Below are 16533 nucleotides of genomic sequence, written 5' to 3'. Positions count from 1 at the left end.
TGCTTTTTTGAAATGAGTTTTCTCTAACTTAATTCACTAGAGCAAAATGGAAGCCCTAAAACAAAATCCCCCTCCCTCTGGTGAAACTCAGTTATGTCTCTTGACCCTGAAAGTAAAGGCCTTATGAACAAGAGGTCATGTAGTGCCTAGGTTCTGGCACTTCAGGGAGTGTCTGTGGTGTGTGCTGTGAACTCTGCTGTTGTGTTTTGGCTTGTATCCATCAGGCCAATAGTTTGTATACATATTCTTGCTTACTGTGGGTAGTATTTGGTCCCTGGCCTGAATGTGGAAACTTTTATCCAGGTGGGTTCTGGTTTTCCTGTGTAATGAAACTTGACACCAGCTCCACTGGAACTGAGGTCTGGAGAACTCTGGTTGGTTGACGTGGTGTGGGCAGGGTTTTGTCCTGGTCTTCTGGAGCAGGAGCCCTTTGCTTTGGGACTGAGGTAAGCTAGACTGAAAAGGGTAGGCCCACCAGAGTGCAAGGGGCTGTGACTTAGTGTATGCAATTTAGGCAGTCATTGTAGGTACTGTTGGGCTTCGTGCTTCCCACGAGTGGCTCTGTGTTTATCCTGGGGGGTGAGGGAAGACATTGGTGTCAGCCAGCTCCTTTTCTTTTTTCACACTATATGGACCTTTTTTATTATACTGCAACATAATTTGAAACTAAAGATAATTTTCCTTGCTAACACTGGAGCAAGTTTGTTTAGCTTTTACAGAGATCTGAGTTCTTTTCTCTTAAGATTCTAAAACAAGAGCCTCTGAAAGAGTTTTAAATAAATACCCCAACACATTTATACATTAGAACACTAGTCACACTAATCTGTACTATAGACCATAGGCTGACAAACTTACTTTGTAAGGGGTTGGATGGTAAATATTTTAGGCATTGCAGGGTACAGTCTCTGAAACAACTACTCAACTGTCACTGTTGCACAAAAGCAACCATAAACCATGAATAAAAAAGTAAGTATAACTGTGTTCCAATAAAACTTCATTTATTTATGGACACAGAATCTCATATTAATTTTCATGTGTCTTGAAATTTTCTTTTTAATGACCTAAAATTGTAAACACAATTCTTAGCACATAGGCCATGAAAAGCAGGCATTGGGAAAAAAGGGGAGGAAAAGATGGTGGGGGAGTAGGGGACCCTATTCCAACCGGTCCCCTGAATTGAGCTGGATATCTACCAGACCACTCGGAACACCCACAAAATCAGCCAAGTAAGAATCAGTAAGAAGATATATCTGGATCTCTACAACCAGAATATCCCAGGTGGTTGATTTTGAGGTATGAAGCAGGGAGCCATGATTCCACAGGCAGATATCTGAAGATAAACAGAAGGGGAAGAGAGCCTTCAGGATCCTGCACCTCCCAAGCTCAATAGCTTCCCACGTTGGGGACCGGGCACAGATGTGCAGACCAGTAACAGTGGGGAAAGAACTTTAGGGCAGCCACCCAGACTGAAACATGGAGCAGTAGGGACTCTTGCGACCTGGGGGTGTCTGGTGGTTTTATAAGCACAAAGGGCAGAGACATGCCTAGATGTGGAAGTGAGGGCTGGGAGTGCTGCTGTGGGGCACACAACCCAAGAAACCGCGGTTTTAGCAACACAGACAGAAATGGAGACATTGTGGCCTGGAGAGCTCACTGAAGAACAGGCTGCGATCTCTCTGCTCTGAGGCAGAGGGTTGGAACGGTCTCTTCTGCTCCAACTCTCGGAAGAAACACAGAAAGCTGCCAGGGAAATTTGCCAGGGAAAGCCGCCAGAGACTAAAAGCCCCCCAAAACCAGTTTTCACTGAGCCTATCCCCCACACACAGGGGGTAGGGCAACTCTGCTCAAAGCAGGGTTGCCTCAGTAACAACATGGCAGGTCCCTCCCCCAGAAGACAGGCTGGGAGAACAAGAGGCCAACAACCCTAAGGTCCCAAGAAAACAGGTGCATCTTGCTTGAGCTGTGGTCAATAATTTGGACTCTGTACATTCCCTCAACCACCACTCAACAGAATGACTAGGAGGAGGAACCCCCAAAATAGGAAAGACTCAGAGAATATGACGTCTGCCACAGATTTACAAATGGATACAGATATAATCAAGATGTTGGAAATGGATTTCAAGGTAGGAGTTATGAAGACGATAGATAGAATGGAGAAATCAATTAATGGCAACATAGAGTCTCTAAGGGCAGAAAGGAAATCTGAACAGGCGGAACTTAAAAATGCTATCAGTGAGATCCAATCTGATCTAGATAATCTAACAGCTAGGGTAAGTGAGGCAGAAGAACAAATTAGTGATCTAAAAGACAAACTGATAGGAAAAAGGAAAAAGAGGAAGCCAGGGAGGAAAAAGTCAAAATCCGTGAAAATAGAACTAGAGGAATAAGTGACACCATGAAACGTTCCAATGTCAGAATTATTGGGATCCCTGAGGGGGTGGAGAGAGAGAGGACTAGAAGATATATTTGAGCAAATCATAGCTGAGAACTTCCCTAATCTGGGGAATGAAACACACATTCGAGTCCTAGAGGCAGAGAGGACCCCTCCCAAGATCAAGGAGAACAGGCCAATGCCCCGGCATGTAATATTAAAACTCCCAAATCTTAGAACCAAGGAAACCATCTTAAGGGCAGTTAGGAGGAAGAGAGTCCTTACGTACAGAGGGAGGAACATCAGAATAACGTCAGAGCTATCCACAGAGACCTGGCAAGCCAGAAAGGCCTGGCAAGACATATTCAGGGTACTAAATGAGAAGAACATGCAGCCAAGAATACTGTCTCTGGCAAGGCTTTCATTTAGAATGGATGGGAAGATGCAGAGCTTCCACGACTGGCAGAAACTGAAAGAATATGTGACGACTAAGCTGGCCCTGCAAGAAATATTAAGGTGGGATCTATAAAAGAGGAAAAAACCCAAGAGTGATATAGAACAGAAATTTACAGAAACTATCTATAGAAACAAGGAATTCACAGGCAACATGATGACAATAAATTCATTTCTTACAATACTCACTCACAAAGTGAATGGCCTAAATGTTCCCATAAAAGAGCACAAGGTTGCAGATTGGATAAAAAGACCTCTCAATTGATGCAGAAAAAGCGTTTGACAAAATACAGCATTTTTCCTCATTAAAACTCCTCAGAATATAGGGATAGAGGGAACATTCCTCAAGTTCATAAAATCCATCTATGAAAAACCCACAGCGAATATCATCCTCAATGGGGGAATGATGAGAGCATTTCCCTTAAAATCAGGAACATGTCAAGGATGCCCACTCTCGCAACTATTGTTCAACATAATACTAGATGTCCTAGCAACAGCAATGATACAACAAAAAGAAATACAATGCATTCAAACTGGCAAAGAAGAAGTCAAACTCACTCTCTTCACAGATGACATGATCCTTTATGTGGAAAATTCAAAAGACTACACCCCCAAATTATTAGAACCTGTACAGCAATTCAGTAATGTGGCAGGATACAAAATCAATGCACAGAAATCAGTTGCTTTCTTATACACTAACAATGCAACTGTAGAAAGGGAAATTAGAGAAACGATTCCATTTACAATAGCACCAAAAACTGTAAGACACCCTGTAATAACCCTAACTAAAGTGGTAAAAGATCTATACTCTAGGAACTACAGAACACTCATGAAAGAAATGGAAGAAGACACAATAAGCTGAAAAAGTATTCCATGCTCATGGATTGGAAGAATAAACATTGTTAAAATGTCTATGCTACCCAGAGCAATCTACACTTTCAACATCATCTCGATCAAAGTTCCAATGACATTTTTCAAAGTGCTGGAACAAACAATGGTAAAATTTGTATGGAATCAGAAAAGACTCCGAATTGCCAAGGAAATTTTGAAAAAGAAAAACAAAGCTGGGGGCAACACGTTGCCATATTTAAAGCTATATTACAAAGCCATGATCACCAAGACAGCATGGTACTGGCACAAAAACAGACATATAGACCAATGGAACAGAATAGAGAACCCAGATATGGACCCTCAACTCTATGGTCAAATAATCTTTGACAAAGCAGGAAAAAACATGCAATGGAAAAAAAGACAGTCTCTTCAATAAATGGTGCTGGGAAAATTGGACAGCCATATGGAGAACAATGAAACTTGGCCAATCTCTAACACCATACAGAAAGATAAACTCAAAGTGGATGAAAGACCTCAATGTGAGACAGGAATCCATCAAAATCTTAGAGGAGAACATAGGCAGTATCCTCTTGGACATCGGCCACAGCAACTTCTTTCAAGACACGTCACCAAAGGCAAGGGAAACAAAAGTGAAAATGAACTTTTGGGACTTCATCAAGATCAAAAGCTTCTTCACAGCAAAGGAAACAGTCAACAAAACAAAGAGGTAACCCACAGAATGGGAGAAGATATTTGCAAATGATTCTACAGACAAAGGTCTGAAATCCAAGATCTAGAAAGAGCTTCTTAATCTCAACATCCAAAGAAGAAATAATCAAGTCAAAAAATGGGCAGAAGATATGAACAGACACTTCTCAAAGTAAGACATAGAAATGGTTAAGAGACACATGAAAAAATGTTCATCATCATTAGCCATCAGGGAAATTGAAATCAAAACCACATTGAGATACCACCTTACACCAGTTAGAATGGGAAAAACTGACAAGGGAAGAAACAACAAATGTTGGAGAGGTTGCGGGGAAAGGGGAACCCTCTTACACGGTTGGTGGGAATGCAAGTTGGTACAGCCACTTTGGAAAACAGTGTGGCGTTTCCTCAAAATATTAAAAATAGAGCTACCCTATGACCCAGCAATTGCACTACTGGGTATTTACCCCAACGGCACAGATGTAGTGAAAAGAAGGGCCATATGTACCCAGTGTTCATAGCAGCAGTGTCCGTAATAACCAAACTGTGGACAGAGCCGAGATGCCCTTCAACAGATGAATGGATAAAGAAGATGTGGTCCATATATACAATAGAATATTACTCATCCATCAGAAAGGATGAATACCCAACTTTTACATGAACATGAATGGGACTGGAGGAGATTATGCTAAGTGAAATAAGTCAAGCAGAGAAAGTCAATTATCATATGGTTTCACTTTTTTGTGGAACATAGGGAATAGCATGGAGGACATTAGGAGAAGGAAAGGAAAAAGGAAGGGGGTAATTGGGGAGGGACAGAACTATGAGGGACTATCGACTTTGAGAAACAAACTGACGGTTTTAGAGGGTAGGGGGTTAGGGGCATGAGTTTTCCTGGTGATAGGTATTAAGGAGAGCATGTACTGCATGGAGCACTGGTATATATGAAAAAAATTAATCATGGCACACTACATCAAAATCTAATGATGTACTGTATGGTGACTAATATCATATAATAAAATAAAATAAAATTTTAAAAAAAAGCAAGCATTGGGCTGGATTTGGCTCACAGGCCCGAGCTGGCTATGCATTATATATGGAGTTATATATCTTATGCAAAATGTTTAAAATCCAAGGCTAAAGACTTTGATGACTTGTTTTTTAGATCTCTCATTTTAAAACTTATACCAGACAAGTTACCTCCTCCCTGGTTAAATATACTCAGTTAAGAAAGAAAAAATAATTCAGAATATATATCTCTATGAAAAAAAGTAAACAGGGGAGAAGCAAGATGGCGGAAGAGTAGGAGACCTAAATTTCATTTGGTCCCAGGAATTCAGCTAGAGAGGGATCAAACCATTCTGAACACCAACATACTCAACAGGAGATCAAAGAAAAGAATAGCAACAACTCTCTGAACTGAAAACGACCACTTTCTGGAAGGTAGGACGTGCAGAGAAGTGAATCCGAGGTGATATTCGGGAAGATAGATGGTGGGGGAGGGGGTCTCCGTCAGCTGCTACTGACAAGTGATAGAGCAACAGAGCACAAAATCGGAAATTTTAGAAGTCGATTCTGCTGAGGGACATCGCTCCAGTGGCTAAGCAAGGGGTGGAACCCTTGCTGGGACAGTGTAGTCTCAGGACCCTCAGGGTCACAGAAAGACCAAGGGTGCCTGAGTGTGTCAGAGCTCCCAGGTACAGGAGCAGGGAGTCTGGCTACAAAGACGGAGCCGTGGAATGGGCTCTCAGCTCGGGGTTGCGATAAACCATGATCCGCAGCTTAGTTGGGCCATTGCTCCTCCAGCAGGGACCTAACAAGCAGCAGATCGGGGCAGACTCCCCTTCCTCCCCCAGGAGGAGTGGTGCGGGAGTGCACCACAGGAATCTGCTGGGTTTGGAGACTCCAAACGGGGTCGTGTGCCAGAGATAGAAATGCTTGGTCACAGGCCGGGTGAGCACGGAGTGAGGCCAGAGGCCGGGGAGACGGGAGTGATTGACTGCTTTTCTCTGGGGACTCACTGAGGAGTAGGGCCCTGAGTTCTCGGCTCCTCTGGGGCAGAGATTGGGAGACTGCCATTTTCACTCTCGTCCTCCAAAGCTGTACGGAAAGCATGCAGGGAACAAAAGCTCCCGAGAGCAAACCCGCGCAGATTACTTAGCCCGGCCCCAGCAAGGGTGGGACAATTCTGCCTCCAGAAAAGACATTTGAGAACCACTGCAACAGGCCCGTCCCCCAGAAGATCAGCAAGAACAGCCAGCCAAGACCAAGTTTACCCATCAATGAGAATGGCAGAATGCCAGCACTAGGGGAATACTGCACATAGAATTCACGGCTTTTTTCCCATGATCCTTTAGTCTTTCAAAGTTAATTTTTTTAATTTCCTTTTTTCTTTTTCTTTTTTTTGAATTTTTCTTTTTCCCTTTTTCAACCAACATCTTATCAATCCCTTTTTAAAAAAATCTTCTTTTTCATTTTTAGAGTCATATTCTATCCCTTCATAGTAGTTAACCTTATTTTTGGCATATATATATAAGTTGTTCTCTCTTTAAAATTTTGGGATACAGTTTCTTCTAACAGACCAAAATATACCCTAAATCTCTAGTATATGGCTTTGTTCTTAGTCTCCTGCTGATCACATTCTCTCTCTCTCTTTTAAATCATTTTCTCTTTTTTCAACCAGCTTCTTATCTTACCAATTCCTTTTATAAAATCTTTTTTAATTTTCTACTTTACAGTCATATTCCATCCCTTCACCATATTTACCCTTATTTTTGTACATGTATAAGCTTTTCTTTCTTTAAAATTTTGAAGGACACTTTCTTCTAACAGACCAAAATACCCAAAATCTAGTGTGTGGCATGGATCTATGCACCAGCCTGATCATATTTGGTCATATTCTGGTTTTTTGTTTGTTTTTTATTGTTTTCTTTTTCTTTCTTTTTTCTTTTTTCTTTCTTTCCCTTTCTTTCCCCCCGGTTTCAGTTCTCTTCTGATTTGTTTAGTGTATATTTTTCTGGCGTCATTTTTACCCTGTTAGCATTTTGTTCTGTCATTCATCTATTTTCCTCTGGACAAAATGACAAGATGGAAAAAATCACCTCAAAAAAAAGAACAAGAGGCAGTACCGACTGCCAGGGACCTAATGAATACGGACATTAGTAAGATGTCGGAACTAGGGTTCAGAATGATGATTTTAAAGATACTAGCTGGGCTTGAAAAAACCATGGAAGATATTAGAGAAACCCTTTCTGGAGAAATAAAAGAACTATAATCTAACCATGTCGAAATCAAAAAGGCTATTAATGAGGTGCAATCAAAAATGGACGCTCTAACTACTAGGATAAATGAGGCAGAAAAGAGAATTAGTGCTATAGAAGACCAAATGATGAAAAATAAAGAAGTTGAGAAAAAGAGAGATAAACAACTACTGGATCACGAGGGCAGAATTCGAGCGATAAGCGATACCATAAGATGAAACAATATTAGAATAATTGGGATCCCAGAAGAAGAAAGAGAGAGAGGGTCAGAAGGTATATTGGAGCAAATTATGGCAGAGAACGCCCCTAATTTGGGGAAGGAAACAGGCATCAAAATCCAGGAGGCACAGAGAACCCCCCTCAAAATCAATAAAAATAGGTCAACACTCCAACATCTATTAGTAAAACTTACGCGTCTCAGAGACAAAAAGAAAATCCTGAAAGCAGCTCGGGACAAGAGATCTGTAACCTACAATGGTAGAAATATTAGATTGGCAACAGACATATCCACAGAGACATAGCAGGCCAGAAAGGACTGGCATGATATATTCAGAGCACTAAACAAGAAAAATATGCAGGCAAGAATACTATATCCAGCTACCTGTCATTGAAAATAGAAGGAGAGATAAAAAGATTCCAGGACAAACAACAATATTGAAAGAGGTCCCCTAAGCAAAGAGAGAGCCTAAAAGTAACATACACCAGAAAGGAAACTGACATACAGTAACAGTCACCTTACAGGCAATATAATGGCACTAAATTCATATCTTTCAATAGTTACCCTGAATGTAAATGGGCTAACTGCCCCAATAAAAACACACAGGGTATCAGATTGGATAAAAAAACAAGACCCATCGATATGCTCTCTGCAAGAGACTCATTTTAGAACCAAAGACACCCCCAGATTGAAAGTGAGGAGGTAGAAAACTATTTGCCATGCTATTGGACACCAAAAGAAAGCTGGGGTGGCAATCCTTATATCAGACAAATTAGATTTTAAACCACAGACTATAATAAGAGATGAGGAAGGACACCACATCCTCCTTAAAGGGTTTATCCAACAAGAAGATCTAACAGTTGTAAATATCTATGCCCCTAATTTGGGAGCAGCCAATCATATAAGCCAATTAACAAAAGCAAAGAAACACATCAACAACAATACAATAATAGTGGGGGACTTTAACACCCCCCCCTCACTGAAATGGACAGATCATCTAAGCAAAAGATCAACAAGGAAATAAAGACTTTAAATGACACACTGGATCAAATGGACTTCACAGATATATTCAGAACATTCCATCCCAAAGCAACAGAATACACATTCTTCTCTAGTGCCCATGGAACATTCTCCAGAATAGATCACATCCTAGGTCACAAATCAGGTCTCAAACGGTACCAAAAGATGGGATCATTCCCTGCATTTTTTCAGATGACAACGCTTTGAACCTCGAACTCAATCACAAGGGGAAAGTCACAAAGAACTCAAACACATGGAGGCCAAAGAGCATCCTACTAAAGAATGAATGGGTCCACCAGGAAATTAAAGAAGAATTTCAAAAATTCATGGAAATAAACGAAAATGAAAACACAACTGTTCAAAATCTTTCAGGTGCAGCAAAGGCAGTCCTAAAATGAAAGTATATAGCAATACAAGCCTTTCTGAAGAAACAAGAAACCTAACCCTACACCTAAAGGAGCTGGAGAAAGAACAGCAAATAAAGCCTAAACCCAGCAGGAGAAGAGAAATAATAAAGATCGGAGCAGAAATCAATGAAATAGTAACCAAAAGAACAGTAGAACAGATCAACAAAACTAGGAGCTGCTTCTTTGAAAGAATTAACAAGATTGATAAACCCCTGGCCAGACTTATCAAAAAGAAAAGAGAAAGGAGCCAAATAAATAAAACCATGAATGAAAGAGGAGAGATCACAACCAACACCAAAGAAATACAAACAATTATAAGAACATATTATGAGCAACTCTATGCCATCAAATTAGATAATCTGGAAGAAATGGATGCATTCCTAGAGATGTATCAACTACCAAAAGTGAACCAGGAAGAAATAGAAAACCTGAACAGACCTATAACCACTAAGGAAATTGAAGCAGTCATCCAAAATCTCCCAACAAACAAAAGCTCAGGGCCAAATGGCTTCCCAGGGGAAATTCTACCAAACATTTAAGGAAGAATTAATACCTATTCTTCTGAAACTGTTCCAAAAAATAGAAATGGACTATGAGGCCACCATTACCTTGATCCCCAAACCAGACAAAGACCCCATCAAAAAGGAGATTTACAGACTAATATCCTTGATGCACATGGATGCAAAAATTCTCACCAAAATACTTGCCAATAGGATCCAACAGTACATTAAAAGGATTATTCACCAAGATCAGTGGGATTTATTCCTGGGCTGCAAGGTTGGTTCAACATCTGCAAATCAATCAATGCAATACAATACATCAATAAAAGAAAGAACAAGAACCATATGATCCTCTCAATAGATGCAGAAAAAAGCATTTGACAAAGTACAGCATCCTTTCATGATCAAAACTCTTCAGAGTGTAGGGATAGAGTGTACATACCTCAATATTATAACAGCCATCTATGAAAAACCCACAGCGAATATTATTCTCAATGGGGAAAAACTGAGAGCTTTCCCCCTAAGGTCAGGAACATGGCAGGGATGTCCAATATCACCACTGCTATTCAACATAGTATTAGAAGTCCTAGCCACAATAATCAGACAACAAAAAGAAATAAAAGGCATCCGAATTGGCAAAGAAGTCAAACTCTCATTCTTTGCAGATGATATGATACTTTATGTGGATACCCAAAAGACTCCACCCCAAAACTGCTAGAACTCATACAGGAATTCAGTAAAATGGCAGGATATAAAATCAATGCACAGAAATTAGTCGCATTCCTATATACCAACAACAAGACAGAAGAAAGAAAAAATTAAGGAGTCGATCCCATTTACAATTGCACCCAGAACCAGAAGATACCTGGGAATAAATCTAACCAAGGAGGCAAAGAATCTGTACTCAGAAAACTATAAAATACTCATGAAAGAAATTGAGGAAGAGACAAAGAAATGGAAAAACGTTCCATGCTCATGGATTGGAAGAACAAATACTGTGAAGATGTCAATGCTACCTAGAGCAATCTACACATTTAACGCAATCCCTATAAAAATACCATCAACTTTTTTCAAAGAAATGGAACAAATAATCCTAAAATTTGTATGGAACCAGAAAAGATCCCAAATAGCCAGAGGAATGTTGAAAAAGAAAAGCAAAGCTGGTGGCATCACAATTCTGGACTGCAAGCTCTATTACAAAGCTGTCATCATGAAGACAGTATGGTAGTGGCACAAAAACAGACACATAGATCAATGGAATAGAATAGAGAGCCCAGAAATGGACCCTCAACTCTATGGTCAACTCATCTTCGACAAAGCAGGAAAGAATGTCCAATGGAAAAAAGACATTCTCTTCAACAAATGGTGTTGGGGAAATTGGACTGCCACATGCAGAAGAATGAAACTGAACCATTTCCTTACACCACACACAAAAATAGACTCCAAATGGTTGAAAGACCTGAATGTGAGACAGGAGTCCATCAACATCCTAAAGGAGAACACAGCCAGCAACCTCTTCGACCTCAGCTGCAGCAACTTCTTCCTAGAAACATCGCCAAAGGCAAGGGAAGCAAGGGCAAAAATGAACTATTGGGACTTCATCAAGATAAAAAGCTTTTGCACAGCAGAAGAGACAGTCAACAAAACCAAAAGACAACCAACAGAATGGGGGAAAACATTTGCAAATGACGTATCAGATAAAGGGCTAGTATCCAAAATTTATAAAGAGCTTATTAAACTCAACACCCAAAGAACATATGATCCAATCAGGAAATGGGCAGAAGACATGAACAGACATTTTTCCGAAGAAGACATCCAAACGGCCAACAGACACATGAAAAAGTGCTCAACATTGCTCGGCATCAGGGTAATCCAAATCAAAACTTCAATGAGATACCACCTCACACCAGTCAGAATGGCTAAAATTAACAAGTCAGGAAATGACAGATGTTGGTAGGGATGCAGAGAAAGGGGAGCCTTCCTACACTGTTGGTAGGAATGCAAGCTGGTGCAGCCACTCCGGAAAAGAGTATGGAGGTTCCTCAAAAAGTTGAAACTAGAGGTACCATATGATCCAGCAGTTACACTACTGGATATTTACCCCAAATTTACAAGTGTAGGGATCTGAAGCAGTACGTGTATCCCGATGTTTATAGCAGCAATATCCACAATAGCCAAACTATGGAAAGAACCAAGATGTCCATCAACAGATGAATGGATAAAGAAGAAGTGGTATATATATACAATGGAATATTATGCTGCCATCAAAAGGAATGAAACCTTGCCATTTGCAAAGATGCGGATGGAACTGGAGGGTATTATGCTGAGCGAAATAAGTCAATCAAAGAAAGACATGTATCATATGATCTCACTGATATGAGGAATTCTTATTTTCAGGAAACAAACTGAGTGTTGCTGGAGTCGTGGGGGTTGGGAGGGATGGGGTGGCTGGGTGATAGACATTGGGGAGGGTATGTGCTATGGTGAGTGCTGTGAATTGTGTAAGACTATTGAATCATAAACCTGTAACTCTGAAACTAGTACGACATTATATGTTAAAAAAAAAAGAATCAGATAGCAGGAAGTGAAAAATGAAGCAGGGGAAATGGGAGGGGGAGATGAACCATGACAGACTATGGACTCTGAGAAACAAGCGGAGGGTTCTAGAGGGGAGCGGGGTAGGGGGATGGGTTAGCCTGGTGATGGGTATTAAAGAGGGCATGTACTGAATGGAGCACTGGCTGTTATATGCAAACAGTGAATCATGGAACACTACATCAAAAACTAATGATGTAATGTATGGTGATTAACATAACATGATAAAGAAAGAAAACAAAGTCTGCAAAATGAATGTTTCACCTTAAGATATATAATTAGGAAACATTTAAAATTTTTATTCTATGTAGTATAAAACAATGTGCATAGATTTGGTACATAATTTCTTTGTTTTTACTTTGGGAAAAAAGCAATGAAGAAATGTTTTATAAATATCTCCATCCCTTTTATAAAAAACTGCTACTGAAATCAGCAATTCCTTGCATGTACAATCATCAACTCTGAACATATGAATTATACCTAGGAATTGGAATTTACCTAGATTAGTTATGGGTGCTCTTCTAAAATGTACAATTATATCATAGAAGACTATGACTTCTCCAGTTTGGGACAGTTTTGAATTAAACTCCTGCCTCCATATATATATATAAGGAAACAAGAATACTCTTTCCAGTCATCAAGTTTAAAAAAAACTTCACAGTCTGATTTATCTTTATCAAAGTTAAAATGATTCACCACTGCATTTCATGGATTATTTTGATCCTCAGTAGTTCCTCAATACAAAATAAATTTCGCATGAACTTTTTATCTGTTTGGGTTTTGCAAAGCAAGATACTAATACAAAATGTATTGAAATGGCAGAAGTCCATGGACTAAAGAAAAAGGACTTAAAAATAAAATGTTCACCAACTTTATCCTTTCTAATTTTCAATGGCTTCAGATATTGAAACCTAATTGGTTTCTTGTGCCTATCCATTATGAACATAACTCAGTCTTCTATTTTAATACTCCTCAGTGTGCATCTTTTCCTTGGTGCTTTACTGTGCGACATAGAAAATCATTTCATCCAACTTTCACCATTTGTTCTTCCCATGATTTCATTTCATTATAATAACGAATTTTATCATCATTAGCAAGTTGAATATATAGTTGCTTTTGAGAACTAGAGAGATTTTTCCAGTTTTCATTTATAGTCTTCAGCTTTACCTGTGATGTACCATCCTTAGTTTCCAGGAAACTTTATGGTATAAAAATGTTATAAGCTGAGTGAGGTCTTTTCAGTTTTCCAAGCATTGTTAACTCTCTCTCTCTCTTTTTTTTTAATTAATGCTTTTTTTTTTTTTAACGTTTTTGCAGGATTTCTTTTTCCAAAGATACGATCTGACTTGGAGTTAACTGTTCTTGAATCCTGTTTATCTCTTCTTTGTATGCCTGCCAGTGTGCCCTGTAAGCATCTTCATATATTTTTTTTCTCTGGATCAGGAAATTCCCTCCATAGTTGGGTGATTTTTCTAATTCTGAATTTTTCGCATTTGGGTTTTGAGCTTTAAATATGGGTAGCTGTTCTTTAGAAAATCAATTGTATGAAGTCAGAGGCTTCTTTGGGTTACTATTCACAGTGGATGAAAAACATCTCAGTACATACGCAAAACGGAAAGGAGAGAGCAGTTGACTTCCACAGCCCGCTCAGAGGTCCACTCCAGACTTTCCCAGGGCACTCAGCAAGCTCCACAGGCTGCGGAAAAGCGCCACTGCACCAGCCTACAAGGCAGCAATGGTCGCCAATCTTGTAGAGCCCTTGGGCACAACAGAACAACTCCGACAATGACGACTGGAACCAGCTGGCGACCCTCTGCAGTTTATTCTCATGCCCGCCACTCTCAGCCAGCTCCTTTGTTGCTAGTGAGGCATCTCCATTAAAACTGTTCTCAAGGTCATACTCCAAGAAGAGTGACTTATCTCCCTACTATATGCCCAGGCATTCTTCAGATCTCCGTTTCCATGCTCTCTGCTTCCAGGTTGTTTACCTGCCTTCTCCTCAGGAGCAGTGCAGTGCCTCCAGGCTCTAACACATCTAAGTCTGCTGACTCTTAAAAGTCTAGGCTTTAAGCCCTGCTGTTTGCAAGAACCCATGAAATTCAGCCCCCCTTGTTTTCCAAGCCAATGACTTTGAGGAAATGTTTTCTTTGTGTGTTCCCCTGTATACTCCTCTCTCTTTCTTGCCCTTCTCCCTGACAATGGCTCCCTCCACTCTGCAATACTTGCAATGTTTCTTCCCTAAACCATCTCTCCATACTTCTTACTTTCCTTGATGTGGCCTCTTCTCTACCTTTAGTTGTTGTGTTTGGCCAGCAAACCCCAAGGTGGTGAATAAAAAGATTACTCCAGACTTTAGTAGGAGAAAGGAGAAGGTGTGGGGACCACACCCTCTAGTGGCAGAAGGTCCAGAGCCAAGCTCTGCCTCCACTTTTATTGTGAACGTTATCAATACATCAAGGGAATAAGAAAAACAAAAAGGAGTGTGAAGTTTTAATAATCAGGACAGTGACATAGGGAGTATCCTCTGATTATAACAAGCTATGCTTGTGACATGCATGCAGGCAGGGAGTACGTGACCACCAAAGATAAATGTTTCTCCTAAGCACCTACTCCCCACATGAGTGCACGGAGCTGCAACAAGGATCCAGCTGTTTTCAAGCCAGAAACTGCAAAAAAGGCCCAGTTTTCTGCACACTCCTTCTTTGCTTTTCAATTTATCTCACCCACGGAGGCATATATTTATTAAATCTTACCTAGCTGGCATTACAAATTCTCACATTTCCCCCCTTTTTATTCTTTGTAAATAGGAGGTCTCACTGTACTTGTGCCAGGTACAGGTCTCAGGTGTCTCCTGCTTGGGAAAGTGTTGTCACTCCAATTTTGCAGACTATGAACAGAAGTAACAAACAAATAAGTAAAACAATAGACAGTCTGATGAGTCCTCATTTAGTATAGGAAAACCAGTTTTTTGGATTAAACCATTGTAGATTGTCAGAATACCCAAGGTTTTTTGTTTGTACTCATGCTCATTAATGGTGGTGAGAGAAGCTAAAATTTCTTCCTTTAAGTTGTGAATATCTAAGATTATGTTGCCATAAAAGGAGCCTTGAAGATGCTTTGTAATTATTTCCCAATCATATTGAGTGCTATTCCAGTGTAAAGGGGTTATACAAATGACTTTATGAGCTCAATCACAATTAAGATGCTGGCCAAAAGCCAAGGCCTCTTGTTTTTCTCCCAGGTATTCTATTGCTCCTTCCACCAGTTGGAGTCTCCCCAACAATTTTTGATCAATTGTCTGTTGTAGTTGAAATTCTTGAGTTACATTATATAAAACTTGATCAACATATTGAGCAGTTTGGATGGTATGGGTGAAGGCAGCTCTGGCAATGCTAATGGCCATCAAAATGGAGACAGCTGCTACAATACCTGTTATGAGTAGGCCTAGAAACCTGTGTGGCCTTTTTAATTCACTAAGTGCCTGATTAAGAATATTAAATAATTTAAATTCCTCCCAAGGCCTGGTAAGGTTGACAGGGATAAAGGTAAAAGGCTGTCTTTTTGAAAGAATGATGTGAGTAGCTTTGTGGTAAGTAATGTAATTACTTAGGCAGGCTGCACAATATGTTTTTCACCTGTTGGAGGTCTTGATAATGTAGAGTCCATCCTCCTTAGATAGAGATATATTGGCTCCCAATAAGGAAACATAAGGATGTGGTATACAGAATTGAATATGATCAGTAAAGTTCTTATGAAAAATCATGGAGTAATTACCTGAGGAATTGTAGTACTCTCCATGCCACACAAAGAGGGGGGGAATTATATGTCCTAGCCTCCAGAGGGACAATTGAATTGGAAGGGACTCTAGCTGAGGAAGTGGAGAGCTAAGGCCTCCTTCACACCAGATCATAGGGGAAGCTGCTCTGCTGATCCACCTTCCTTTGCCAGCTGGATGGACTTTATTTTCTGTCTTATTAGCTGTTAAATGTCCTCTTGGACTCCAGTCTGTAATAGTATGATTATCTAGATTTAGAATATGGGGATTAAGGGGAAAGATGGTGGCAGAGTAGGGGACCTCGTTTCATCTGGTCCCTCAAATTTAGCTGGATATCTATCAAACCCTTTTGAACACACATGAATTCAACCTGAGATGTAAGAAGATTTATCTGGA

The 16533-nt window shown here is 40.1% G+C and overlaps 1 pseudogene; it reads right to left on the bottom strand.

Moving 5' to 3' along the window:
- Positions 1 to 13334: 13334 nt before the first annotated feature.
- Positions 13335 to 16160, bottom strand: LOC118549735 (transcription factor A, mitochondrial-like; annotated as a pseudogene).
- Positions 16161 to 16533: the final 373 nt, after the last annotated feature.

This window comes from Halichoerus grypus, chromosome X (assembly GCF_964656455.1).
Source record: "Halichoerus grypus chromosome X, mHalGry1.hap1.1, whole genome shotgun sequence".
NCBI lineage: Eukaryota > Metazoa > Chordata > Mammalia > Carnivora > Phocidae > Halichoerus > Halichoerus grypus.
Note: the sequence above shows the minus strand (reverse complement) of the source record. Positions and strands in the feature narration are given on the sequence as shown.